General features: G+C 41.7%; 1 protein-coding gene across 11 annotated transcripts in view; it reads right to left on the bottom strand.

The window, feature by feature from the left end:
* FOXP1 (forkhead box P1) overlaps nucleotides 1-14,890 on the bottom strand; it is a 490,351-nt gene that overhangs the window by 96,321 nt on the left and 379,140 nt on the right. The window contains exon 1 of one of the 11 annotated variants that reach the window (XM_078076059.1): nucleotides 7,991-8,133. The exons of the other annotated variants lie outside the window; for them this stretch is intronic. The gene's annotated coding sequence lies outside the window, so the exon portion shown is untranslated. Of the gene's footprint in view, nucleotides 1-7,990; nucleotides 8,134-14,890 lie in introns of those variants that run through there. 11 annotated transcript variants of the gene reach the window in all.

Genomic DNA, 14,890 nt, shown 5'->3' with positions numbered 1-14,890 from the left:
ACACATATCCACTCTCTTAACTCCCAACGTCCAACTTTTTCATGTAGCTAGTCCCTACTAATACTAGGAATCAAAGGGCATGCAGTACCAGCAAGAGGCTATTATAGTCCACACTTTATTGCCCATTACTACTGAGGTCATTAGCGGCAAGAGTGATTGTACCGGTCTTAACCTATTGATCACTGTAACTACTATCATTTAATCCTGTGTTGAATGTCTGGAAAGCGGCTAAAGGCACACAAGAGAGAGTGCTTTAGCATTGAGAAATATGGCCAAAGCTTAGAAATTACACTGTGATTCATAAAATCTAGCCAGTGGTTTAAATCAATAGTATTTAAAACAGTCATGTGAGTTTTTAACTACGGTGCTCTACTATTTATGGGCCCCTCTTTGAGAGTATTCGGTCAAAACTAAACTTTATTTTTTCCAGATTCTATGCCATCTACCTTACCCTCCTTGAGATAAAAAACAATAAATTCTGATTTTTTTTTTTTTTTTTTTTGTGCTACAGGGCTCATGCCTTAACTGGGAGTTTCACCTAATTCTTGATTTCTTTCTCAAATGACAATTTAAAGATAGTGCAAAAAAAAAAAAAATTATATCCCTGATGCTGTAACTACCTTAACTGTTTGAGAATATAGAAATGAGTATGTTTTATGAGTTAACAATGAATCATAGAAGGCAATTTATGAAGAACTAGAATGATTCTGTCTAGCTGCCTTCAGGGATCAGAAATTCAAATTAAACTTCTGGCAGACATTTAAAGAATGCTAGCATACAAAACTGAATTTAAAAAAAACACACACAGTTAACACTCTTTCGTTGAGTTTCAAGAGGAAATCGTGAATTAAAAACACACACACAGAGACACTGCATGATACACTGTTGACTGATACCACTTGGGTGTGGCTGGTCCCAGGTGCACATGAACCTGCGGGAATGGCAGAAATTCAGCTGTGCTTGGCCCTCGGAACGCTGCTAGTATGGACCTGCTACTATCTTAATACCAGTAACTGGGAAAACGTCGTTAGCACTACCAAGTGCTGGTAGGAACCCATGCACTTCTGTGTCAATCCTGCCTGCCACAGTTTTCTTTTACTTTAAATTGACTTTCTATCATCCGAAAGCCAGAAGACTATTGAAATAAGATGCCTTATTAGCTCCCTTTATTCCCAAAGGGGAGAGGTAGGTGATGGGGTGGGGAAAAATATCTAAAAAGCAAACAAACAAATAAAAACGCCCATAGAAACAATACTCATTGCTAATCCAGGAGACAATTGGAGGAATTGGGTGGGAGGAGAGATGACACAAATAACATGCTATCGTTTTTTTTCTTTCTCTTTACACTCACTCCCGTTAACTACACGTAAATACTGCGCAGTGTAAACACACATACATTTTGTCATCAGCGTCTTCTCCTAGTTACTAAGTCTACAAATAAGGAAAATGAGAAGACAGAAACATTTAAGTACTGTTTTACTTCCATTAATCTGGATTAATAATTTAGAAACTATTTTTTAATCTCTATTATTCACCACGTGTATGTCCCAGGAAACCTGGGTCCCTTCCAGACTTCAGGCTGTGTGTGGATGATAACTGGACCAGGTTAGGCAGTGTTACTTGGTTCATCAAATAACAAGAGCAAAACAAATTAAATTAGAAGGCCCCAGAATAGCAAGACAAAACCAAAGAAAATAGCTCCATTAAAAAAAAGCAAAACAACAAAAACAAAACAAAAAACCTATGCCAAATTTCCTATGACCTATAGAACCTAGCCTGTGTAAAAGAAAATAAGTACTACTTCCTAAATACCATTACCCCCTGTGAAAGACAAGTTTTCATAATTAATAAGTGAATGGATACAGCTGATACACTGGCAAACAGAAAAGTTAGGAAGCTTCTATCTATTCCCCAAGGTATCAAGAAAGAAAGAAAGAAAGAAAGAAAGAAAGAAAGAAAGAAAGAAAGAAAGAAAGAAAGAAAAGGGAAACAAACAAACCACATACACACAGATACCATGCAAGGTAGCTGTATCATGGAGGAAAGAAAATACATTTCTGACATAATATTTCAGTCTTCAGAAAATTAAAAAAAAAAGCCTGCTATTCATGTGGAAAGTATAATTCTGTTTCATTATGGAATTCTGCTTTTTTGTGTAACTCTTTTAGACTTAGCTATTTTGCCACAATCCTGTACAAAGCATTAAGGCAGGTAATGGTTATTATATTAATGCAAAATCATCTAAGTAGTCAGTCATTAGCATAACTGTTCTTTCAGTAACAATACAACCACCTATTAAAATTTTAGGGAAAAAAAAGACCTCTTTAAAATGCAATTAGCATTTCATTTTTTATCATTTTGTTTATTACATTCTATCAAGAAAGGCTATCTTTCTTTCAGGAAGAATTGTATGGCCAAGACTTGCCTGCCAATCAGGAGTTATTTCAGGTTATCATCCCTAATAAGCAATCTTCCGAGCTCTTTTGTCTTTAAATTTTTAAAAAGTGGCAGAAATTCATATTTGTTTACAGCAGAGGCATTAGTGGAACCTCAACTGCTCTCCTGTAACATTTCCCATGCATACAAGGTTACTCCACTAAGTGCCAGCATAATTGTTTTAGCTCTAATAAATATCAGCTTCATTTGCATAAAAATGTAAAGTTTACATAAATTAAATCGTTTCTCCCATTAGCAACTGTTAAATACAGGAAACAATGGAAGCTACACATGAAAATAATCATCCAATAAGCACTCATCTTTTCAACTTGGCAACTATTATTATTATTATTTAAATCAAGAGAAAATGCCTCTTTCTTTCTTTCCTCAATCTTTCTCCTGTAGGAGGGATGGCACTGTGGTGTACGTGGATCAAACCTGCTATGACATTTTATATTAACAACAACAACAAAAATCATTTTTAAGTGCTACAAACAGGAGGAGGGGAGAACTATTCCAAGAAGGAACCCCAGGGAAGATTCTATCCACAGTTCTTTAGCTCTTGAGAAGAAAAGGCAGAGGCCTTGGCTTAATAAGTCCTCTTAAAATGAAGCATTATTCAAAAACAGTGAGAAGAGACAGCAACCATATCAGTGCTATTTAAGACACATACACGATGAGAATAAAGGAAAACGACTTGTAGACACAGTTGTGGATCCAGGGATACTGTTCAGTGAAGAAAAGTAAAATGTTTACCTTTTGTCCACGAAAGGATTTTCTAAGACCAAAAATTAAATTTGCCAACATGTATTTTTTTTTTCACATTATGAGATGGAGGGGGGAGGGAGGGCTGTTACTGGATTTAAACATGCAGGTAGGCCAAAATTAGCTCATTCCAAAGTTTTGTAAGGTCTGACTTGCTGTGCAATCACCCCTTTTGAGAATTACAACTTAAGTTTCTCAAATTGTGCAGCTTCTCATGCCTGTCTCCAACACCTGCACCTTATACATCACAGTTAAGCTAAGGGGTGCAAATTAGATTCTAATGAGAAAACATCAGTTGCTTCTTTGACAATCTCCCCATCCACTGATTTATTTCTAATGAAGTCAAAGCCCAACCAAAAGCTCCCTATATGTTAAAGGTCAAAAGATGTTCAAAAATGCCTAGTAAAATCAAGGTGAATGGGAAACCCGTGAGGACCCGCCTCATGAAGTGGTAGGACAATCAGAGCAATTGTACAAAAACACCATCTTCAGGAGAAAGTGAAAGAAATTAAGCTGCCACAACTGTAACAGGTTAGATGAAAAAAAAATCAAAATTTAATGTATTCTCCCCTGTGTCATCTTGTTTTGTCAAGACATCAAATAGAATTGGGAAGTACAAAATAACAAGCCCTTGAGAAATCACAGCAGCCGACCTTTTTGATGTTGTTGATTTACCTTGTTCTCGGTTATTTGAACAATGATGTTTCAGATTTAAGGGCAAGATAAAGCTCAAAAATTAAAACACGATACCAAGGTATTCTTAAAAAGTGCACCATAACATTTAGGCTGCATCTTCATTGATTAGCTGCTTTTAACCAGATTTGAAAATGAGGTCCAATGCACGTGTTCAATATTCATTTTTCTTGTTCCAAATTAATTTCTCTTCAAACAAACTGCCAGGTTGGAAGAGGGACTCAGAGAAGATCATTCCTACAATCCTAAAGTGGAGGGCCAGTTTAGCTCTTTCCAGATAATTCAAGTCCCTACAGTGCGCAGAGGATCGTCAAACTAACAGGTATCTGAATATTCTTTCTTTCTTTTTTTAATGAAAGAAAATAAAGCTGAATGTAGAATGCCATGTACGAGGAGAAAAAAAAAAGTATTTGCACACTGCGAAATGACTAAAACCAATTCCAGAAATATCATGCTGCTTCCAAGAAAAGAAACCTTTCACCAAACAAAAACACATTTAGCTTAGAGAGTTAGGACTACCCCCAAATCTAGCCATGCAGGTATACATAAAGCTGCACTCCTTCTTTGCCCCAAAAGATTTACAGCTCATCAGCAACATAATTGCCAGCCTTATACGAAATATTATGTACAAAGGTACATAAAATCAATATATCACAAGATAGCTTTCTCAAATTTTTATATGTAGTCAGCTTCCAAAAATTGCAGTAGTCAAAAACATCTGATTAAAAGACTCTAAAAGTAAATAACACGGTATTTACATGCACTAGTAGAATTTGTAAAACGTGGACTAAATAGCTACTTAATGATTATTACTCCTTGCCAATGAATTCATAGTTTAACATGTAACACACACAGACGCAATTTATGTATTTATTTATTCCAACCTTCTCTGGTCAACTGTTGCTGCCTTATCCCTTGCTTATAAATCAAAGAACTACCAGAAGTGGATTCTAAACTGGCTATGATATTTGACCAGTTACTAAGAGCCTAGTGTTAAGTTTCTCTTCAGTGATGTTCATCTACAACTAAACCACATAATAAAATAAATCCCTCCACCCTTCTTTTCTGCCAATTCAAATTTTACTCAAATTTTAACTCAAGCTGAGAAGCTGGTCACAATATTCTCTCCTGATTATCTCAGAAACATAGTAACTCAAACACACTTCTGCCACATTAGCCAAGATAAATCTGGAATTTCATTGCTTTTAATTTATCTGGATTTTAATTTCACTGTATCTTGCAATTGTGTGGAGGCCGGCTGAAAAGTTGCAGAACTGGTCAGTGTCATGAAAGAGTTTATCTTTCAAGTGACAGCTTCTGACAGCGTGCAAATACAAGGCAGCAATGGTGAGGGTTTTGTTTTTAAGGTACATTTAACTGCAAACAACAACAAAAAAAATCCAAACCAACCATTCCTATCATAAGCTTTCTGATGATTTATGGTTTACCAACTGAGCAAGGTTACGCAACACTGCATGCCTTTAGATGCATTATTTCAGCTAGTTGAGATTTAATTAAGATCACTGACTCTAAAATCCCTGTCAAATGAAAATACAGAGAAGACAATACACTATATATCCTCATGCAGAATGTTTCCATTCCATCCTCTGGAAAAATATGAGTTAATCCGCGTTTCTATGGCTGCAGACAAAAGTTCACTAATTTTGTTTTCTTTTGACACTTAGGTTGTTTTCTATTATATGTCATGAGATCATTCCCTTCCAGGGAGGGAAGAAGAAAATCGAGAGTGAAACATGCAGCAGAAAATGCACTTGACATTATTATCCGACATTATCATAGCTTCCCTATGATGTCATCACATTTTCATATAATCAGCCCATGATTAGAAAAGTTTCATTTAATGAAATGAATTTATTTAAAAACACAACACAAATAGGAAGCCAACCTTTCTTGAATTACTCAGATTAAATAAGTGACATGTCACGCTTCTCGTTTCCTTAACTGACCAACTTTTTATCAGCTGAACTGCACATAAGAGTAGGAAAGAAAGTTCTTAGGGTAAACAGGAGACTATAAAGCCCCTTGCTTTCATTCTATGAGTAGTCCTTGGGGTGGGGGTGGGGTGGGGGGGGCAGGACAAAAAACCCCCACAAACCTCTAGGAGATTTCTTCTTATGGATTGATACTGACCCAGTTTCTTAAAGAAAAAAATTATGATCATATGGCCCTTTATCTCCTCCAATGTATTTTTATTTGCATCATCTTAATATTTAGTTGCTTATCTCATGCCTTAGAAATGACAGGTGCTTGCAGTCTCGCTCTTGACAGGCCACTACAGAAATAACTGTCTTGCCTGAAAGGGCTAATGCAGTACTAATGAACAATAAATCAACTTTGATTATCAAGTGTCAGCCCAATCCGTTTTCAGTTCAACTCTATCACATCCTAGAGTAAGTCAGCCACTGTCTCTGGGTAGGCAGTCTGTATTTTGGTTTCATTTTTACACACTTTTCACTGAAATGTGTCAGGCAGCTACAAAGAATCACATAAAATAGAAGTAGACATTTTTTCAAATTATGCGAAGGGTATTCAGAATGTGCTTCTGTCTTCATTTGGTTTACTTAGTGGTAAGTCTTCACATTCAAGAAAGCTTTGCATTCTTTCAAACAACAATAACAGCAACACATCAAATCCTAAACTAGAATCTCAATGTGATCATGTTTGAGGTCTTTGACAATGACATGCTAGCTTGAACACTTTACCACATAACCACCTCTGATTGCACATACACATTCCTCTTAGAAAATCTATTACAAACAAACGAACAAAAAAGCAATACGGGGCCACTTATAAAATAAAAAACTTCACTTGATTTACACACACACACACACACACAAATTGGCTTAACACTGACTTCCTAATGATAAAATAAATGTAACTTATTTTTTTCTTAAGCAGATTAGTCATTGATAGTATGATTCACATTTCCTGTTATCAGGCTTAATTTTCCCCCCAAATGTGTCACTTTCAGAATGTTGGAATCTATGGAAATTAGGTGATTTGCATTTTTAAATTGGCTTGATTAGAACATTTGGTCTGTGTGGACAAGAATATAAAATTATATTTTCCTTATAACTGGTAGGCCTTGAAGGAGTTAATCCCAAAGAGGAAGAGTCTATATGTACTTTGCTCTAAAACTTTACCACCCACTTCCTAAAGGTCCCCTCCTTCCCATCACGACTCTTGGGGGGGGGGCGGGGGGAGAGTCCTTTCCACTGACCGTCTTTCAGGCAGTTTTGACAGTTGAGTTAGTTACATTCAGAGCCGGGGAAGATTGGAGTACCCCGTGGCAATTCTTCAGTCGGCCGCACGTCCTAACCCAAACCCTGCTCCCTACTTAATTAACCAGCAAAGTAATGCAACAGACGCTGGAGACTCCCCAACCTCCCGAGTGTCCCTTAGTTCGCCTGCCTGTTTTGGTGTGGGGGCTTTATTCCTCCCCCTCCCCCCCCTTTGCTGTGTGTGAACTCCTTGAATTTGAACAGCTAAGCTGAAAATAGCCTAGACAGATATAGAAACAAACTATCAGAAGCAAAGAAACATCCACACGGGTTACTCGGAGATGGAAGGCTTCTTGTATATTTCACACGCTCTGAAAGTGACATAAATCACACCCCAGATACGTCCCCGAATGGAGTGATGGCGAGGGCTTTACCAAAGTGGCTGCGTGAAGGCCAGACCAGCAGAAAATGAATCGCAAACGAAAAAGAGAGCGAGAGCGCGAGAGCAACACACAAGCAGGACTTCCTCCAACTCTCAAGTACACCCCACCCATGAACATTTAAAAAAAGAGAGAGAGAGAGGGCGAGAGAGAAAGGGGGGAAAACCTCTCTCTCCAGGACCCAAAGGCCTGTAGCTCCTTCATCCCACCTCTTCACTCCCTCCCCCGCCTCCACTTCCAGAGCGCAACTCCCACCCAAGTTGGTAAACAGCGATTGTTGTTATTATTTTTTAAAAAGACTCAACTTGGAAACCCTCTGGCGCTCCAGCCTTCCCCAGTGAGGCCCCAGGAAGCTGGCACCGCGGAGCCCGGGGAAGGAGAGCAGAACGGCAAAGATCAATCATAGGGACCAACCTGACACTCTCCATGTAGCCGCCAGGCGCGCGGAGCCGGCTCGGGGCGCCCGCGCGGGCCGGGCGTGGGGTCCGGCGGCCTCGGCGTGCAGGCGGACTGCACGCGCGCAGGGGCGCTCCGGCTCGCGGGCTGACAAGACGCGCCGCGCCGCGCCCACCCGCCCCGCCCTGCTCCACCAATCACAACCCGCCTCTAAACACCCCGCGCCGCGCCGCGCCGCGCCCCACACAATGGGCTCCGCGGCCCGCTCCCCGCGCCCGCGCGCCCCGGCCCCCTCCGCGCGGCAGGTGAAATCACGCTCTGGCGAAATCCTGCTTTTGTCTCTAGAGCAACTCCTCTTAATTGCTGTTAACCCTTTGACCTGCCTCTGGCTGACGTCTGGGAAGCCGGGCGCGGCGCGCATCTCTCCCGCCGGCCGGGGCTGCGGGTTTGGGGCTTTTGCTTGGGTTGCGTGTTTGTTTCGTCTTGGAAACTGACAAAGAGTTGTCCTAACCTTTCAGAGAAACCCGAGAGGCAGAGGAAGGGAACCCTCGCGCCCGGCGCACACCGGACTGCTCCGAGCAACTGTTTAGAATCGGTAGGCGATGCGGGGCTCCAAAGCAGCGCAGAGAAGCGCTTTCCTCGAATACGGCCTCTGCAGAGAACTTTCGCTTCACGACGAGGGTTTAACCAAGCCTTGGCCTCCCCCCACACCCCCACAACGCTCCCCACCTCCTTTCTTTCCAAGAGTCGGGCTCGCCAAAGTGTGCTTGTGCGCGCAGAGGAAAACTAACCCGACACGGGGGTTGAAATAAATAACAACCAAACGTGCCTCGTCGCTGAACCGAACTACTTCCCCTCTAGAACGACAGCTGCTCAAGAAGGCATCTGCCCCAAGTTCGCTAAGAAATAATTCTTTAAATTCCTTTCTTATTTATACAACAACAGCAACAACAAAAGCTATTCTCAATAAGCACTTGAAGATGACCTCTATCAGAAATAGTCGCTGCTCTTTAATGCTATTTAAAGCTGAGTATGGTGAAAAAAAAAAGTCACCAATATACTAAACTTTGTTGGCTCAACTGGCACGATTTGAATGCCAGGTTAATCCAATCATTTTCGGCAGCTATTTATCATCTTTAAATTTAGAGGAAAACTTCTTGGCCTATCCTTCAAAAACAAATGACAAAACTCTAACGTTTTTATTATTTTTCTCAAAATATTCCAGGAAAAGTAGTGACCTCAGTGATTACCCATTTTCCCTCAATTAAAAAAACAAACAAACAAACAAAAAGTCCACAAATCCTAACCCAGCAATACCAGGAGTTTTACTTGAACGTGTTTTTCTACTTGAGTTTAATGCAGGTTGCTACAAACCAGAAAGCATATTGATAATATTTCCAATCAAGCAAATGCCTGAATCTCAATAAGGTCAGCGGGGGAGCAGACAATTCCCCCATTAATCTGGCTGCAAAAGAGACAAAAGCTTCAGTTGACTGTCAACTTATGATCAAATGTTAAATGGGTGCATGGCAGGTCGCTCTCCACCCTAAAGTGTTTTTGTGTCAGACAACAAATTTATTAATGGCATTTTTCAGGTCACAAAAATGTGACCCCACCCTCTCATGAATATTCAATGAAGGACCAAGGGCGTTCTTTTTTGGGGAGAGGGGCCTTAAATCTGCCAGAATGTACCATGAATCAGTAGAGTTCTGACTCTTAAAGAGACAAGGCACTCTTCCGGGAGGGGCTGCCCAGGGCCCCAAAGACAGGAAATAAAAATATAGGAAGTTCTCTCCAAGCAATGCACAGTGAGAAAGTGGAAATGGTCATTTCAGAATACATGTGATTGTTTCCAAAGGTATTCTAATTAATTTGAGATTTGATGTCTGTGAACAAAATGGGGTGCAACTTTGAATAGGCAATTCATGTTTTTCAAAGATAAGTTCTTCGTGAGGCATCCATAAAACTCACGCATGCTTTTACAAGCTGGACTAACTCCTTTGCAGGTCAGTGTTTATCAGCTAAGTCTCCAGGAGCATCAGAACAAATAACAAACAAACAAGCAAACAACAAACATTACAGACGCTTGTGAGCCAGCCTGTGGAGACAGCCTTACACAAAATAATTAGAGAGTGACGCAAGGCGCTGGTTACACAAGCACTAAATTGCACAGCGGTGGCTTTAAGCACCATGGGACCACAGAGAAGGGGGAGATCAGTGTGAGCAGACAGGTCTGGGAAGGCCCCTTGGGGAGGTGGTGTTTAAAGGACTGATGGTTTGGATTGGGGGGGTGACAGTATGGAGAGGGAAGTAATTTAGCAAGCTAACTCAGAGGCCACCTGGAGCCCTTCCCGCCCTCTCTCCAAACATGACATGGTGACTCACACACTACTTCTAGGCAAGGAAATGTAGCATCAGTGATAAACCTGGATAAGCTGTGTATATGCCCAGGCCATTTTGATTAATTCTGGACTCTCTCTCAGGATCCCTTTCCATGTGGTCCTATCAACCTGTGCTGTTTCTGGGATTTGGTGAGAACTAAAACCTTTCACTGCTGGAGTACAATTTAAAATGTTAAAACCTGTGGTTAAAACTTAGAAGACTCAGTTAATGTCACTGATTCATCACCACGAGTGCCAGGTCGTTTTGGAGAGGCTAGGTCAGAAAGCAACTCCTCTCATCCCAAAACAGTAGCATCTGGATTGTGGGAGCTTTAGAAAGGGTTACTTAGCCACAGGGTCTCATTTAATTGTCCTAACTTGAACAGAAATTGCAATTCCCACTTTACAGAGGAGAAAACTGAGGTTCAAAAAGCCAAATGTGATTTTTTTTGCCCTCCAAGAATCAAACATACCTAAGCACCACGGGTCACAAGTGGAAGCAGATACTGAATAGTTTCAGAAAAAGAACGGCCATGATAACCTAAAATGAATACCTGGGGGGGGGGGGGGGGGCTAATGTTTAAGGAAGAGGAAGGAAACGCTAAATACCGTACTTAAAAATATTTTTGATGCCCACATCCTAACACCCACAACAGATACAGCCCTTGTTCAAACACCACGTATTAAGAAACCTGTCAGTTGCTAAATGAGTCCATTGTGCAGCTGGCTGTGTACTTAAGAATAGATTACTATGATCCCACACCAAACTCTAACCACCAAATAACACACCTGGGACTAAAATCATGTATTACACTTGGTTCTGCTGAGCCTTAGCCTTGAACGCAGAAGAAAGTGAAAGGTTTTACTGCCCATTCAGAGCTGTGAATGGAGAGAAGATGTGTTAAATGAAGAGTCAGAAGGAGCATGTTGTCAGGACATTATTCCTACATGCTGATGAATGGCGTGGCAGGGAAAGAGACACCGGCCATGCTGCCTGGCCCCTGGGTCCCCAGCTCCAACTGAGTACTGCCTTGCCAGAAGCTGCTTGGAAATAACCAGGGAATGGATCCGTGAATGGACACTGGCCCACATACGTCCAGCAACATTGAGAATGGGAGACCTGTTCAGATAAAGTCAGTTACGGGACCATGTTCTCATAGGTAACTACTGCAATTTCTGTTGCTAGAAAGTTCATCTGCCAGAGTGAGTGAAATAAAAATTGATGAACAGTTTGATGGGTTGAAAAATCAACTGCGTGACAAGAGGCCAAGACTATAATTCAATTGCCCATCTTTTTCCAAACAATGCTTACATTAACACTTGCTCTCCCTTTTCCAATTAATTTAGGGGGGTACCCAAAACACGCATTTGGAAATGAAGACACTTAAAGAAATGTGACCCAGTGACTGTTGCTAGAGAGAAAATGGTGAATCGGCAGGAATACAAAATTTCATCCCTCACCGTAGTAACAGGCTTGATGACCTGCCCAGGGAAGTGAGTCTCTCCAGAGGGAGCCCTGCTTTAGTCTTTCTGAGGTCTCCAAAGACCGCCAACCAGCTGCCAATTACAGGTACTAAATTGTAACACCAATGCCCGAATTCTGAGATTTGGGCACTTGTCTCCAAGGAACCACAGTTCCTTCTTGATTTAAGTGCTTTTACTTAAAAATATAAATTAATACATCATCCATCTACAGGGAGCTAAGGCAGTCAGCTCTGTGTCGATACTGTTTATGTCCCTCTTATGCCTATGCTGACCATACAGTTAATTATGGTTTTCTTTTAAAGATTTTATTTATTTTATTTGAGAGAGAGAGAGTGCAAGCGAGCATGAGCAGGGGGAGGGAGGCGAAGCGAGAAGCAGACTCTCTGCTGAGCAGGGAGCCAGACATGGGGCTCGATCCCAGGACCCCGAGATCATGACCCGGGCCGAAGGCAGATGCTTAACCAACTGAGCCACCCAGGAGCCCCTAATTATGTTGGTTTTGGTCTGTGCCTACGTGGCCAAGGGAAGGGATCATGAGTTCCTACTGTTCCATAGGAGCTTAAATTTCTCTTTCCAACACCCTCCACATTGCCATGAACATCTTCATTTAATGCAACATTTTATAACGCCAGTGCTCCTGGGTTAATTTATATATACACAGTGACATGTCAACATTCAGGTGACTTATGAATATGATGGGGAAATAAGGTATGGAAAACATTTACTGCCCCCCCCACCCCTCTTCGCTCTAAATGTAAAGACACTCAGAAAACAAAATCATATGTAATCACCAGTAAACAAAATCTTATGCAGAAAGAAAAATGGCCACATCCTGCCCTAAGTCTGCATCTGATGGACTGTAACAAATTATTCTCGCTCATTTACGATAAAACTATAATCCCTTGTTTTAATATAATGTAAAATGTATTAGTGGACGGCTTCTGCCATAAGGTGAGAACAGATTACACTGAAGTGTGCAAAGTTCTCAAAAAGGTACATGTTTGGGGGCAGGAGATCATTTCCCCAAGAGCTTTGTCCTTCAGGTATCAGGAAGAATGAATCATTACCACCATCAAGGGTGAGTCCGTATTTCCTCTCCAAAGAGTAACAGGCCTTTCTGGCACACCCCTATGCAAACCCTCGGTTTTACGTGTAACAAGAATTGGGTCAGCGAAGGGGAAAGAATAGATGGCTTTTGGGGGATGAAATGACATTTGAATTTTTTTTAACGTTTAATTATGTAGAAATCGCTGAATATCTGCTAAAGGCAACTGGCCACCTTTATTTAGTAAAGTCAGCTTTTCCAGAGACCTGGGGTGTGCTGCAGGCCTGGAAAGAGGCAGAGAGAGCTTGTTGCATCTTGCCCTCTGAACAATGCTACAGGTCTCCCTCCCATTGCAACGCCACCCTCCTGTGACCCTGGGTTGACACACCCTCATATCAAAACCTTCTTTACGCCTGCCCTCTGCTGGTAAGCCTGCCAGGATTAGGAAATTTTGACTACCTCAATTTATTCAAAAGACAACTTGAAAAAGCTGGAGAGAGAAAGGACATGTAATGAACTGTTAACTGGAATATATAAATTAAGACACTTAAAAAACGGGGTGGGAGGGGCAGCACTGGTGAAATACGGCACTTTTAATGTAAAAATGCACATTCGTCTATTCTATTGCCGGCCGGATCACAGCCCAGAAGTGCCAAACTCTACATTTTAGCTTGCCTAAGAGAACAACCTGTATTATTTTCGGGCATCTTGCCTTCTTTTTTGCTCACTCTCCGGGGAGAGCATGTCGGCGCATTTTCAATAAAACACCTTCTTAGCAGTAAAGGGCCACTGTTCCCAATTCAGTGGTCCCTAAGGTTTCATGATACAGTATATTTAGCTGACTTGCAGCTCAAGTTTTCCTCTGGCATTCATAAGATCCAATATAAAGGAGAGGGGGAAAAAGCCAAAGAAGAGCTTTTGCCTATCCTTTGTTTAAATAAGCAAACAGTTAACTTTGAGATTGATTAGCTGGCATGACTTTACACAAAACAACGGGACGCGCTCCCATGCCCTCTCCCCACTCCGGGGGAACCCTCTGCACGTGCGGGCCAGACGAGCCTGCAGGAGGGCTCCGGGCATTAGGGGGTAAATTTCCACAGCAGTGTGCAGGGGTTTAACGGTGCAGCTCCTGTCAGTGTCAATGGAAAGCACGAGGCCTTACAAATCCCTGCATACCATTTCAAAAATATATCTCCAAGACGGGAAAATGAAGCTTAGCAGTTGCAACCTCAAAAGCATTCAGGAAGTAGCACTCTTGACAGCGCTTTAGATGCCGAGTAAATGCTCTTATAAAGAACACCCAATCCAGCCGACAATAAATCTTATGCCGGGGAAGCCCGCGCGGGGCTGTGGAATCCCCTCCAAAGATAATTGCCTTCCACACTGTGTGGCATAGAAACTGCAACATGAAAAACATTTTCTGGAGCTCTCTGTGGTTTTTTCCTCCTTTACCAGGCACTGATTTTACACACACCCACCCCTATCTTTCGGAGAGACCCTCTAAAAATCCAAAGGTTTGTTTTCTTTTCTAGAAAAAAGTTACGAAGCTGTTTTGTGGGGGCCAGGGGTGCCCCGGGGAGGCTGGGAAGAGGGGATATGTGTAAACACTCTGGAGCAGAATCTGAAGCATGCATCAAGGTACGCGATTGTCCGTCTCTACTTCCCACTCATTGGAGGCTCATGCAGTTTCCAAACGGTTCCAAGGATTGGGACTCACCCAACCAGCCCATAAGGAGGTAGGCAGATTTTTTTCTAGTCCTAAATGCCCTCAAGCGGTCTGTCTAACCCTGAGATGATGCAGCAGCACTGGGATCTGACAGAGGGTTCTATTAATGACTTTGTCATGAATTAATAGTGCAGTTGTGGGCAAGTCACTTCGCCTGTCTGAGCCTACACACTTCACCTACACAAAGAGAAAAACCTATGAGCTACTCTCCATGGTTTCTGGAACAATAACAGTAACAACTGTCATTATTGATTTCTTGTTCTGTACCAGGTACACATTTT

The sequence above is a fragment of the Halichoerus grypus genome, chromosome 1, assembly GCF_964656455.1.
Source record: "Halichoerus grypus chromosome 1, mHalGry1.hap1.1, whole genome shotgun sequence".
Taxonomy (NCBI): Eukaryota; Metazoa; Chordata; class Mammalia; order Carnivora; family Phocidae; genus Halichoerus; species Halichoerus grypus.
Note: the sequence above shows the minus strand (reverse complement) of the source record. Positions and strands in the feature narration are given on the sequence as shown.